The 13,274-nt window shown below is 40.3% G+C and overlaps 1 protein-coding gene across 2 annotated transcripts in view; it reads right to left on the reverse strand.

Annotated features, from left to right (window-relative positions):
* The window catches only part of LOC136746926 (tripartite motif-containing protein 3), a 48,355-nt gene extending 43,972 nt beyond the window's left edge, over positions 1–4,383 (reverse strand). Inside the window, exon 1 of one of the 2 annotated variants that reach the window (XM_066699804.1) lies at positions 4,298–4,383. The gene's annotated coding sequence lies outside the window, so the exon portion shown is untranslated. Of the gene's footprint in view, positions 1–359; positions 744–4,297 lie in introns of those variants that run through there. The other variant, XM_066699803.1, reaches the window with a different exon arrangement.
* Positions 4,384–13,274: the final 8,891 nt, after the last annotated feature.

Below are 13,274 nucleotides of genomic sequence, written 5' to 3' on the forward strand. Positions count from 1 at the left end.
CCTTCTTTAGGAGGTATAAAGTTCTGAATCAGCCAAAATGGTGAAAATTATGACCATGGCCATGGAGCAAAAGGGGTTTGGCACTGTAGGAGAAGCAGATGCACACCTTTTCCTTCTTCTTATCTAAACACACTAAACGTAACCAAGCATTTTTGTTTAAATAGTATTTTTTAATTGCAGCCTTTGCTGATTCTCCAAAGCACAGCTGTCGGTTAAGCCTGGTGAGACACTGCGATAAATTATTCATCCCAGCCATCAAGACATCTTTTGTAATGATTAACCAAACAGCCGCTCCGAAAGGGCAACAATAAAATAATCAAACATGACTACTATGATATCTGCAAGATTTCCTTACTCACATTAGACTCCAGAAGGTTAAAGCAGTGTCAGCATCCTAGAGACAAGGGCAGACGGACCATTGTCTGAGCTTTGCATCCCGAAGAGATGATTCCAGCAAAGACGAAAGGCAGAAATGAAAAAGAGAAAGCTGGAGGGAGCAGGGTGTGAGAGTGTGCGTGTGTGTGTGAGAGAGAGAGAGAGAGAGAGAGAGAGAAAGGGAGAGAGAGTGTGCGTTTGGCTTGTGTGCGTATTGGGCACGCTGAAGTGGGAGGAGGGTTCGTATCCAATGCCGTAAGCAAGGTGCAGAAGAATTGATAACGGCACAATTCAGCGCATCTTCGTTAGGAGCTAGGCTGTGAGGCGGGAGCCTGGCTGCTGCAGTGGGTTTTGGTTTCTGCGTTGCACCCCCCCTCTCCCAAAATGTCTCTGTCAGAGGAGAAACGGCATCATCTCCTTGCATGCTTGTTTGTGAAAGGGAGATTCGGGGAGAGGGAGGGGCAGTTAAAGGTGTACAAATAAAAACCATGAATGGAACAGGAAATTGGAGTCACAAAAGGAAAAATAATCACTCAAACTGTCCCTTTTTGTGTTAAAGGAGAGGCAGAAAGACTATTTTTTTTTTAAATTAAACCAACTAGCTCATGGTGTTGGGTGTAAAGAAGGATGAAACTGTAATCCCCTTTTTTCTGTTGGGGTTGGTTAGCCCCACAGTGGGTGGGGGGGGGGGGGGGCTTATTCATATGCACAGGCAATCCAGTGACTGAGAGGGATGGAAAGGGAGAGAGATGGGGAGACGTGAAAACGGGCAGGGAGTGCAGCTGGGACTTGCATTGCAGAGCGAGAGAGAGAGAGAAGGGGGCGGGGAATTGTATAGTCAGGTCATGTAAGGGCTACAGAAAGGCAAAAAATATCCATACTGTGTTCTTTTTTTCCTATTACTGTGAGAAAGGGGGAAAGATAGGCTTTACTTGTGCTGGCCTATTTCCAGTTCAATTTCATTTAAAAAATTGAGAGAGGAGAGAGGTGGGTGGAAATGAGGCTGTGCCGAGGGTGGGGGTTTACACAATCCGTCATCTCTGGATTCTATTGCAAGAGGATGAGGTTGCCATGGAGACTGCATCCAGCACACTGGAGACAGATGGCAGGGCCTGCAGCCTGGCTGCCCGCTCCCTTTTTGCTGCCCAGCCCAGGAGTGCATTCATGGAGCAGGAAGAAACTTTTAAAGGACATTCACATGAGTGCATGAAATGTCACAAGCGGGAGCAGAACGTGATCATTTGGATTTCGCTGAAAGTGGCTTTATGCATTTCTGGTTTTACAACGGGCAAATTATGGGTTAGTTCTGCTTAATACTCTCTACCCAAGTGTGACTCTACATACACAAAAATAATAATAAAAGTGATTACTGAGCTTTATTGTGATCTCAAATCACACTCCCTTCAGCGCAAACCATTCAACATTTCCTGCAATGCTGCCTAACCCTCAACCTGAACAGCTATTGGACACCACTGGCTTGTAAATAGTACATTTCCAGCGTTTCATCTTACCCATTCACCTTGTTTAAACACGCTGGGTTCTCCTAATTGCCACTAAGCCTCGGGGAGAGCAGTAAATGCCAAATGACGTCATTGACTTTACAAAAGGGAGGCAGCAGGAGGTGCGTCTCCCGACCTTGCTGCTCTCTCACAGATCAGTTTTACACTGCGGAGTCGATTGTACACCAACATCTCTGTAGTTACATGAGCCACAAAACTGCAAAGCAAAGCCACAGTACAAAGCCCTAACCTCTAAAGACAACACTGCCTGTGAATATGGCATTGTGAACTTCTAGTCCGCGGCTTTCCATGAACTAAATAAACAGCAGGCAACAAAAGTCGAGTGAAATACTTTCTACGCTTCCAGTCTTTTGAAAAACTGTAAGGTAACAAAAAAAAAAACACAGAGCGTGGGTATTCCAAAAACGTATGACAAAAAAAAAAAAACTACAGTTCATTTGATTCTGAATGGCACACTACTGCAAGGTTGTTGGCTTTCATCCCAACTACATCCTGAATGACTTTAGGCCAGCTGCACAGATCTGACTGGATGGAAGTTTGTAAAGCATTGTAACATTGATCCAGATCGATTGATCACAACAGCAATGTTGTATTGAACAGACAATGTCGTCAGACAAGCTTTGGATCTTCTCTGAAATTGATGGGTATTTTTCTTTGGTCATCCCAGCTTGCCTGTCCTTCGAATTCAACACTTTACTCCCTGCTGCTTGGGGAAATAAGTATCTAAGCTCAATCTCTTTTCTTCTGTGCTTGGCTCTTTCTTCAAGTTTTCTGATTTGCTCTGATTCTGCCAATATGACCCGTTGTTTGCTTCTTGCTCTCTGAAAGACATTATGTAGTTGATACAGAACTAAAAAGATGGCAAATGACCTTAGTATCACATTAGAGATTATAGTTTTACTTGTATCGATTACATTTTCTGCAAGGTGGCCTAGTTTTTTTGTTGTCATGGAGATACAGTCCTTCACACTTTTTTTTCCTCTCTTTTTTATAATTAACAGCTTAAAATCATGCCTACATATATTTCTTGACTAGGTCTCCAATAAAGCCATTCCAAAATCGGAATCATGGTGTCTTTAGTTTGAGAAATGTATATTATTCATTTGGGTTACTATATTAATACATTGTTTTAATGGGGTTTAAACTTTTTCAATTATTAACTGTTGTCCTGATTTGGCTATATTGATTTGTTTTTTTTAAATATTGCCTGAACTAGGCGTGCATTCAACAGACAATATTGTTTTCGAATAATGCACAAATTTATGTTATATTCTATTAGAAATATCAAAGTTAAACCGCATTTCATCCAATGCAAACAGAACAAAAGTGCAGACAGCGATCAGATTTAAAACGAATTAAGAAAATGACACAATGTTTAGCCAGTATATTGTCCAAGCCATTAACAAAACAAAGGGTTTGTGTTGCCATGTTCTTCTGTACCAAACACCTGAGAGTTCATATTTCTGAGACAAGTCTATAAAATTACCTGGAAAATGTTTTATTTCATGAGGTTTGTTTGGTCTTAACCGGTAAAATGTGGTTATTGATAAAGGATGAATGGGTGGATGGATATTTTGCATGAGAAAACATCACACCGCCCAGACAATTTAGAAACCCGTTTCTCCTTCCAATTAACTTGGATAAAATGTATGTTTTTCATGGGCTTTAAATCGGGATGGACAGTGTCAGTTAATCTTGTTAGCTGCAGGGTGTGTTAATGTTTTCTGATCTCAACTCCCTGGTCAGTTTCTGAACAAACCAAAGGCGAAGCAGGAGGGGTTTAATAGATTATCGTTAGCTAAAAACAAACAAATTCAGGATTAAGGGATTCTCCACATGTGCGTTAAAACGTAAGCTGACTGAAGGGCAATCAAATGAAACTGAGGGAGACAAATAATTAGAATGAAAGCCAATACCTGTTTGGATAGGTTATGTGCACCAATAGATATTATCATCAGCATAATCTAGTTCTGTAGGGCAACATTATTCTTTACTGGGAAAGCAATAGCTTGGGTGTTATTCCCATGACAGCCTTATATGGAAGAAAAATAGAGTACTTATTTAAGAGGGGTATAAATATTTAACTGATTGAAGTTAATGGCACTGCGTACTGAGCGAAGGTTGTCTTTTGGCAAACCCACTTACTCACTACTAAAAAGATATACCCCCAGGCATTTAAAGATGATATTGTAATAAACACCACAACAAAGCATGCCAAGGGAGTTTACACAGATGTATATAGATTTAGATTTATATACATTTTAACACTACTGGAAATATATAAAGTATATCAGTTCTAGTTTTTTTTGTACAAACTCCCATGAATTGTACATGGAAGAATTTTAAGTGAAGTTTGATTGGATGTATAGGAGAGAAGAAAACCCAGCTAGAGCTGTACTTACCCAATCATCTTGACTTTATTTGAATCGTGTGTTCACAGTCACTGTCCACAATGTCCAGCTCTCTTGATAAACTCCAGAGAATCATGCAACCTATAGGAAAGAATAGCATTCAGACAGCAACCAAATCACCTCAAAGAGATGACAGTAGAATGGCCTGCACTTACAAAATTCATTAGCTATTATATTGTGAGAAAACTAATTTGTATACATAAACCATGCCTCATATGTAAACACGTCTAAGTGTAAACACTACTAGATTATAAACCATGGATTAACTACCCATATGTGATTACTATGTTTGCTTTATTTCATAGCCTAGATGCCTTCAAACACATGATTCTGTACAACAAATAGAGCCAGCTAGTCACTCCTTTAGGATGACATCTTGTGGCTTTGAATGGTATCACAGTCTCACAGTGTAGGTTTTTATACAGCACTTTATACACTCACCTAAAGGATTATTAGGAACACCTGTTCAATTTCTCATTAATGCAATTATCTAACCAACCAATCACATGGCAGTTGCTTCAATGCATTTAGGGGTGTGGTCCTGGTCTAGACAATCTCCTGAACTCCAAACTCAATGTCTGAATGGGAAAGAAAGGTGATTTAAGCAATTTTGAGCGTGGCATGGTTGTTGGTGCCAGACGGGCCGGTCTGAGTATTTCACAATCTGCTCAGTTACTGGGATTTTCACGCACAACCATTTCTAGGGTTTACAAAGAATGGTGTGAAAAGGGAAAAACATCCAGTATGCGGCAGTCCTGTGGGCGAAAATGCCTTGTTGATGCTAGAGGTCAGAGGAGAATGGGCCGACTGATTCAAGCTGATAGAAGAGCAACTTTGACTGAAATAACCACTCGTTACAACCGAGGTATACAGCAAAGCATTTGTGAAGCCACAACACGTACAACCTTGAGGCGGATGGGCTACAACAGCAGAAGCCCCACCGGGTACCACTCATCTCCACTACAAATAGGAAAAAGAGGCTACAATTTGCACAAGCTCACCAAAATTGGACAGTTGAAGACTGGAAAAATGTTGCCTGGTCTGATGAGTCTCGATTTCTGTTGAGACATTCAGATGGTAGAGTCAGAATTTGGCGTAAACAGAATGAGAACATGGATCCATCATGCCTTGTTACCACTGTGCAGGCTGGTGGTGGTGGTGTAATGGTGTGGGGGATGTTTTCTTGGCACACTTTAGGCCCCTTAGTGCCAATTGGGCATCGTTTAAATGCCACGGCCTACCTGAGCATTGTTTCTGACCATGTCCATCCCTTTATGACCACCATGTACCCATCCTCTGATGGCTACTTCCAGCAGGATAATGCAGCATGTCACAAAGGTCGAATCATTTCAAATTGGTTTCTTGAACATGACAATGAGTTCACTGTACTAAACTGGCCCCCACAGTCACCAGATCTCAACCCAATAGAGCATCTTTGGGATGTGGTGGAACGGGAGCTTCGTGCCCTGGATGTGCATCCCACAAATCTCCATGAACTGCAAGATGCTATCCTATCAATATGGGCCAACATTTCTAAAGAATGCTTTCAGCACCTTGTTGAATCAATGCCACGTAGAATTAAGGCAGTTCTGAAGGCGAAAGGGGTCAAACACAGTATTAGTATGGTGTTCCTAATAATCCTTTAGGTGAGTGTAGAGTGATCACAGCAATTCCCATCTCCAAACATGGCCAACAGCATTATTAATAGGATAGTCAACAGCCAAATAAAGATATGATCAGTTAAACAGTTAAGCTGCTTAAAAAGATCTGCCCAATTAAAATGTGAAAGGTGTGTTAAATAAGAGAACCACTTCACTCTTTTTAAAGGAACTATATTTAGTTATATTTCATAGTCATGCATACATGACATATAATAGGGTCCATTTGTTTTGTATGTCTAGTACACAGTTCTGTATTTGGCATTTTGTTAACAGAAAATAGTCAGATATTTGCAATTACGGGAGCTTGCGTTTTTATCTGATACAAGGTCTTTTAGCGTCTGTGACTGTGGGTTCATGTAGAAACAGTTCTGTAAATTTTGATTTCAGAAAGAATCACTGGCCTATTTTGTAGTGACCTTCCTTCATTTGGTTTAAGGTTATTTTTAAAATGTACAATCTTTAAATCAAAAGGAAACTCTTCAACTTTCATGTCCCAAGACAAATGGGACCTAATTATTGTCCTTTACAACCTTTTGTCTGGAATCAGATGGTAATCTCACTTCCTTTTCAGCGTGAACATGTGACAACTGCATGACAGGACTTTATGCAATCCATCACATTCCTGTGTAACTCAAAAGATACAGAATATATTTTTATCTTAAATTTATAAATAGGACACTGTAGAGGAAAGGGTGTGCAATTTGTAATGGCCAGCTTGTGCGTTCTTGTTTATGCATTTGTTTGTTTTGGACCAGATCAAAATAACCAAATTTGAACCCTATCAATTTGGAAATTATTGTTAGAAGTCACTTTCTACTATTTCAAAATGAAAGTCTGATAAATTACCATCTAAAATTGCATTTTAATGCATTTGGGTCAAATGTTTTGATTTGGTCTAGCCCAAAACAAATGCACAAACAAAAATGAACAAGGTGGACATTTAATATTGACCTTACCTCTACAGTGTCCTTAATCTAGCCCCATGTTTAAATGTCTCCAAAAAACATAAGAAATACAAATGTAAATATATGTTTATTCTTTTAACAATTTTCGAAATAAGTTATTCATTTTGTTTTTACCATTTGTGGCCCCAAAACAGTGCCATCTCACAGACCTATCAATCCCAATGGATCAATTGCAACGAACAAAAGATACAAGATAGGGTTACAGGGAAATGTTTACTGAAACACTACTCAGAAAAGCAGCACCAGACTATATTACTGATTTGGAGGACAACAGCTTAAAAGATAATGCAACAGAAGTTCTTTTTTTTTTTTTTTTGCTGACCGTTCAGAGATTTATCAATATCAGCCCAACCTTAAAAAAATAATTTGAACCACTTTTCTTTACTTTGAACCACTCCTTTGTTAATTAATTAATACGAATTACAACTCCCATGTTTTAAAGTTAGGTATGGTGACCATCTTAAGCCTGCTTTACGTCTCACATTGCACAAACAAACACTTGACCATAATTGAGGCCACCTCACTAATAACATCCCAGTATTGGTTTCTACACCACAAAAGAGATTTTCTTTAATAAACCCCTTTGTCATGAATCAGACGCTCCAAACACAGTAGTACAACAATTGCATTCAAGTAATTGCTAGGACAACGCTAAGGAAATATGCCACATGAGACTGAGATGTTATTTACCTTGCACAGATGTCACACATTTGATACACATACTTCCCCTTCGGCAAAGCCCTCCCTTCTAAGCCAACAGGTTGAGTCATAAAACACTTCAAGGTGTTAGTAAATAAACTCCTACATTCACAATAACCTATTTCTAGGTTATATTAATTTTAAGTGACAAGGTTGTCCTTTGCTATAACAAAATACAGTGCTCATATTCCTCCTGCACAAAAGATTTAAGCACTTATAACCCTTGCCCTCTGACCTCCACTGTCAGTGTGGTAAAATTAACTCACCAGAGTGAAAAGACGCACTCTCAGTCCTTCCTCAGTCATTTTACCTTCAGAGGGATTTCTATAGAGCATTTCTGCCCAACCATCAAGTGGTTCAGTTTTTCAGTTTCCCCTACGAATTAATCTCTTCCTCACTCTGCACCATTCCCTGCATTTGATTTCAGTACCTCACACAGATAACTTATTCTTTTTTCTCGGTCCCAGCTTTGGTATCCAAGTTGCTCTCACTTGCTCTCTCTCTCTGTCTCTCTGCAGTTCCTTTGTCTTCCAACGCCTTTCCCTTTTCTCCCCTCTCTCTCTCTCTCTCTCTCTCTCTCTCTCAGAGCCCTTAGTCACTTTACTCTTGCTCCCGGGTTGGAGGAGCTCTTAACAAGATTCAGCTGAGGAGCCAGAGCAGAGTGAAAAACAAGCTATTGTGTGGCGACTGGTGAGAGCTAAAGGCCAAGCTCTTAACTCGTGCGCTGCTGGATCCGTTTGCTGCCCCCCTCTTTGGGGAATCACAACCATCTATTCTTGTTACGGTATGAATGCAATTAAGATTACAAAGCAAAGCCGACTGTCATTAAGGAAATTTGACAAGACTGTGTAGAAGTCCCTTAAATGTGTTTTGCTGAAGCTTCTGCAATGTAATTAAATAACTAGATTTTGAAATGTGGTTACCTCGTTAGAAAATGATAACATCTGATGCATTACACACTGTTCTAAACTCAGAAAATGCAGTTTTGCCCAGGAATGACTTCAGCAAAGGGACCCGACGGAGAGCAAAGCTTAAACGTGCAAAACGTGCAAAACGTGCCAAGTGACAAGTCATCTACAGCAACGCGTCTAACGAGAGGCCTGACATTTTGAGAATGAGTCTCACAGATTACAGACGACTAAATAAGCCTCTTACATGGGATAGATTGTAATTACAGTGTTTAGGTAAGATGCATTTTCAATTAAAACAAAAGTATTCCAAATTTAAAAACACAATTTAAGCTTAAAGTCAGTAAAAAAAAAAAAAAAGGGACAACCACCTGCTTAGCTGAATTTGAACACTAAGCAATAACAAAACACAAGCTGCTTAGGACTTTTTACATTACATGCCAATGCCATGCCTTTAGGACAGAAAACAGAGCTCCAGTCACCAACTAATTTCCTTCAGTTACTTCAGGAGCAGGCCCTTGCAATTACAGATGAAAGGACTACTTTATCAACTGATACAGTTAGCAGGATCACAATGATATTCCCTGTACAATCGTTGGCAAAAGTAAAAGGAGTTTGGTTGTTGCCTCAAATGGATAAAAGTGCAACAGAGATTGTAAACTGCTTATATAAATCATTCGTGTGACATACTGCTTCCATCTTCCTTTGAAACCGTGTATCGTATCCGTTTAGTTTAAAAAGTAAATAAATATATTAAGCTCTCAGATTAAACAAAACCCCAGCTCAACTGCAAATAAACCAAACAGTTCATTGGAAGCACAAAGAAGCTTCTTTAAAGCACAAAGCTACCCTCAAGCAAAGAGTTTATAACCTGGGGGTGGAGAGGAGGTTGAAGTTATTAAATTCTGCATTGTACACATTTAAAATCGAAGTGTTATAATGGATCTAATATAGAGAATAAGCCCAGTATATCATTAGTGTTTTTATTTTATTTTTTATATTAAGCATTCATCCAGACTGCATCCCTGAAGCCGTATTATAGATTATTATTTTTCTAATTATTCAGATGCAAAAGAACCATACTTGTATTCCAACTAGTTCAAGACTTTGGCTCTTACCTACCATTGTCTTGACCAAACTGCATCTAGCTACCTGAAGTCTTCCTACACCCGACACTCACCTTCTGGCGATTACACAAGACATCTTTTTGGATTGTACCTGTGATACAGCAGCCTAATCCCCTGGGCTGCTCAGCACTCTTGCTTTTATGCACCTAATTATTAAACTATGCTTCCTTATGCTCCTGCATACACAGGTATTGTTAGCACTTATATTATATTACTCCAACTTCTATGTCAACCACTCCCTTTAGCACTTATCTTGAACTTAACTGTATTATGTCTGCACTTGTTAGCTCATTGTACTGGGATGTATGCTTATTGTATTACTGCACTTTGTAATGCAAGGACATCTGCTAAATAAATAAATCAAATATATACTATAGAACATATTTGAAGTGGCATTTTTTTCTAGCCAAAGTTGAGAAAAAAAAAAAAAGATTTAGGTTTGAAGCAACAAGACCATTAATGCATAAAGTCATTAGTCATCTTGTACCTAAAAATCAATTTTAGATTAACTTGCACTTTCTACTGTTAGCAGTTTGGGTTTTATTAGTAACACAATGATGAGACTGGGCTATGGATGAAAGCAATGAATTACAATAATAGGGCTCTTGATAAGCACGACCCATTCACTCGCTGGGTTAATGTGAACAAGCTTGGAGCATCACTTACAACTGGGCCTGGTTTATGCTGTGAGCCAAGGCGGATCACAGGCCATTATAAAAGGAGGGCTGTTCAGAGTGGGTTGATCCGGAGGGTATTATTTCACTGTGACACAGGAACGGTGAGATCATTCTGTAAATAAACACCATTTCTATGGCAACCAGGCCAATGCCGCTCTCTCTCAGCTCTGACAATGAAAACCCCTGTGAGAGAAAGCTGTGTAGACGAGACTTGGCACAGCAATAATAGATGAAAGCAGTCATGGAAATAACACCGGCTGCGTGGACATATTCTGCCAGTTTAACTCTTCACCTGACTGGGACTTTCATGTTATTTAAATGCTTCCTTTTTTATTATTATTATTTGGAAATGTTTTCAGAGGACAGTCCCTGACAAAACGATGCATGGGCAGCAAACAACCGTAAAAACAAAACGTCGACACACTACATGGACTTCCCTTAGTGTTTCAAATCCTTTAACGAGTAAGAAAAGGAATGGGTCGCATGAATATTTCAGAAAATTAGTACTTGAAAGAGGATGCAAATCAGGGGTCGTCACCTTCTACACTGAATGACAAATGGTAACAAAAACACCCTGCATGATTAATATCAGACATCAATTGCGTTGAACCCTAAATAGATCAACATCAAATCCATTGTCCTTTAAAACAGGCCCTTTTCCCTAACAAGCATGTTAACTTCCACTTAACAGTCCAATAAAATCGAAGGAAAACAAATGTACCTTTTGAATCACATTTTGTCTACCTTGTCTGGCCTGGTTTTAGTGAACAGTAAATATGAACGTGACAAAATGCAGGAAAACAGAGCTGAACATACTTATAACTAAGAAAATAAATATGAATTACCACAAATTCAGGCATTTGATTGCAAAATTAAAATGATGGGTTGCAAATGCAACCCCGGTTATCTGAAAAAGGAAGCACTGCCCAAGGGGGAGGGGTTTATGTGCACTTCCGTATGAAAGCAATCGAAAACGTAACTATCAAAGATGCCATTGGCCCCTGCGCTCGTCACTCAGAACAGGTCCTTTCCCACTTCCTGTTCTATAAAATGAGGATGAACCTGCACAGACATCCATTTTACCGGGAGCCAGGACTCCCATGTGACCTTGCAACCCTTGGGCAGTGCTTCCTTTTTCAGATAACCGGGGTTGCATTCGCAATCCATCGTTATCTTTCAAGTCGGAAGCACTTCCCAAGGGGGAGGGGTTACTGTGTAACCAAACTGTCGCAAGGGAGGAGGCAGCGAGCTGATAAGGGAGCCTGCCCCGAGGTGTACTGTTAAGGGCCTCAGTAACAACTCCAGAAAGTAAACATTTTTCAGGGCCACACATGAGCTGTCCAGGAGCGAGGCCCATAGTCGCGCTCTACAGGAAACTGTCTGTAATCAGCATATATAAAGCGGCGCTTACAGAGGTCAACCCTTACGCCCTCCGCTAACCATCACAAAGTGCAGCTAGGAGTGAGGCCATAACTTCTTGCACAGTGTAATATATAATACATATATATAGGCGCGGGGCAATCAAGCAATCTGTGCGCCATCCTCGTAATAACGTGGCAGTGGACACCCGATCCAACAGGATTGTGGCCACAGATCCAACGTATACAACAAAGTACACAATACACAGCTGACTAGTCACTCAGAGTAGCCAGCCTGGATAGTAACATAACGCATGTATAGCGTGGCAACAGGAACCTTCATGCAGCCTATGCACAGCACAGGAGCGTCCTGCCCAACTGAACAGTACAGGGCAGGGATTTCCACTGTGCTGATCAATCAAATATATGCCGTACAAACAAACTATATATACCACGGGGCACAGGAACCTTCCATGAACCACACAGCAGCAGTTGACACCTGCTGGTTAGTCCAGCTAATGCAGGGCAACGTTAGCTCTACTGTTAATTGTTAATAGTTCGTGTTAATGAACGAACTATGTAAACAGCGGGGCACAAGAGCCAACTCACGTGCTTACCACTGAGGACAGCAGCAGCGGTCTCTGAGGATGAACCTGCGCAGACGTCACATTTTATAGAACAGGAAGTGGGAAGGGACCAGTTTTGAGTGACATGCGCAGGGGCCAAAGGCAGCTTCGATAGAGTGACGTTTTCGATCAGGTTCCTACAGAAGTGCGCAGAAACCCCATCCCCTTGGGCAGCGTTCCAACTTGAAAGAATTATATACTTAAACAAGTTCTTGATTCCCTAGGTTATTATATAGACTTAAGTATTAATACAAACTACACTCAGATTAAAAAAGCTCAATACATAAGTCACTTCTCTGTCAACAACTGAAGGACTGGTGACTACATAAGCGTAAAACTTGACGGTAACTAAGCAGACTGATTAAATGTATTCACCTCAAGTTCTTAAGCAAAATAAATAAAGAGCAACAATAAAAACAACAAAAACAAAAACTGTTGAACACTGAAGCTTTTGGTTATGTCTATATTGCAGAAATCATTTAAGCCACAATTTAAACTAAACGTGGAAAGTTTACAACATGCACTGCTTTTGTCAACATTCATTTCGGCTCAAGCACAACACTGGCACTGCAGACTTAATGAAAATATAAAGATCACATGTAGCAAGCAGATGGATTCCGAGCCCACACAGAATTAGAGCCATGAAAGTTGAGAAATGCAATAGAAATGCAGCCTACTTACAGCAATTTAAAGAAGAGCGGCGTTGGGTGGCTTCTTAGTGGCTCCTCTTGAAAAACCATCAACCAGAGTGCAAAACAGACCTCAGTTAATTCCCCCAATAGTGCCACCTGTCATTGTCCAGACGTCTGGAAACCCTGGCAATGAACGCGAGAGATCCATCCATCATGCGGCTGATGCCATCTCCAGCGTTTCCATACCAGTGAGTTTATTTACCCGTTTCTGTCGGGATAGTGTAAGGTAATAGAGCATTGGGCTAAATGAGCAAA

Source organism: Amia ocellicauda, chromosome 3, assembly GCF_036373705.1.
Source record: "Amia ocellicauda isolate fAmiCal2 chromosome 3, fAmiCal2.hap1, whole genome shotgun sequence".
Taxonomy (NCBI): Eukaryota; Metazoa; Chordata; class Actinopteri; order Amiiformes; family Amiidae; genus Amia; species Amia ocellicauda.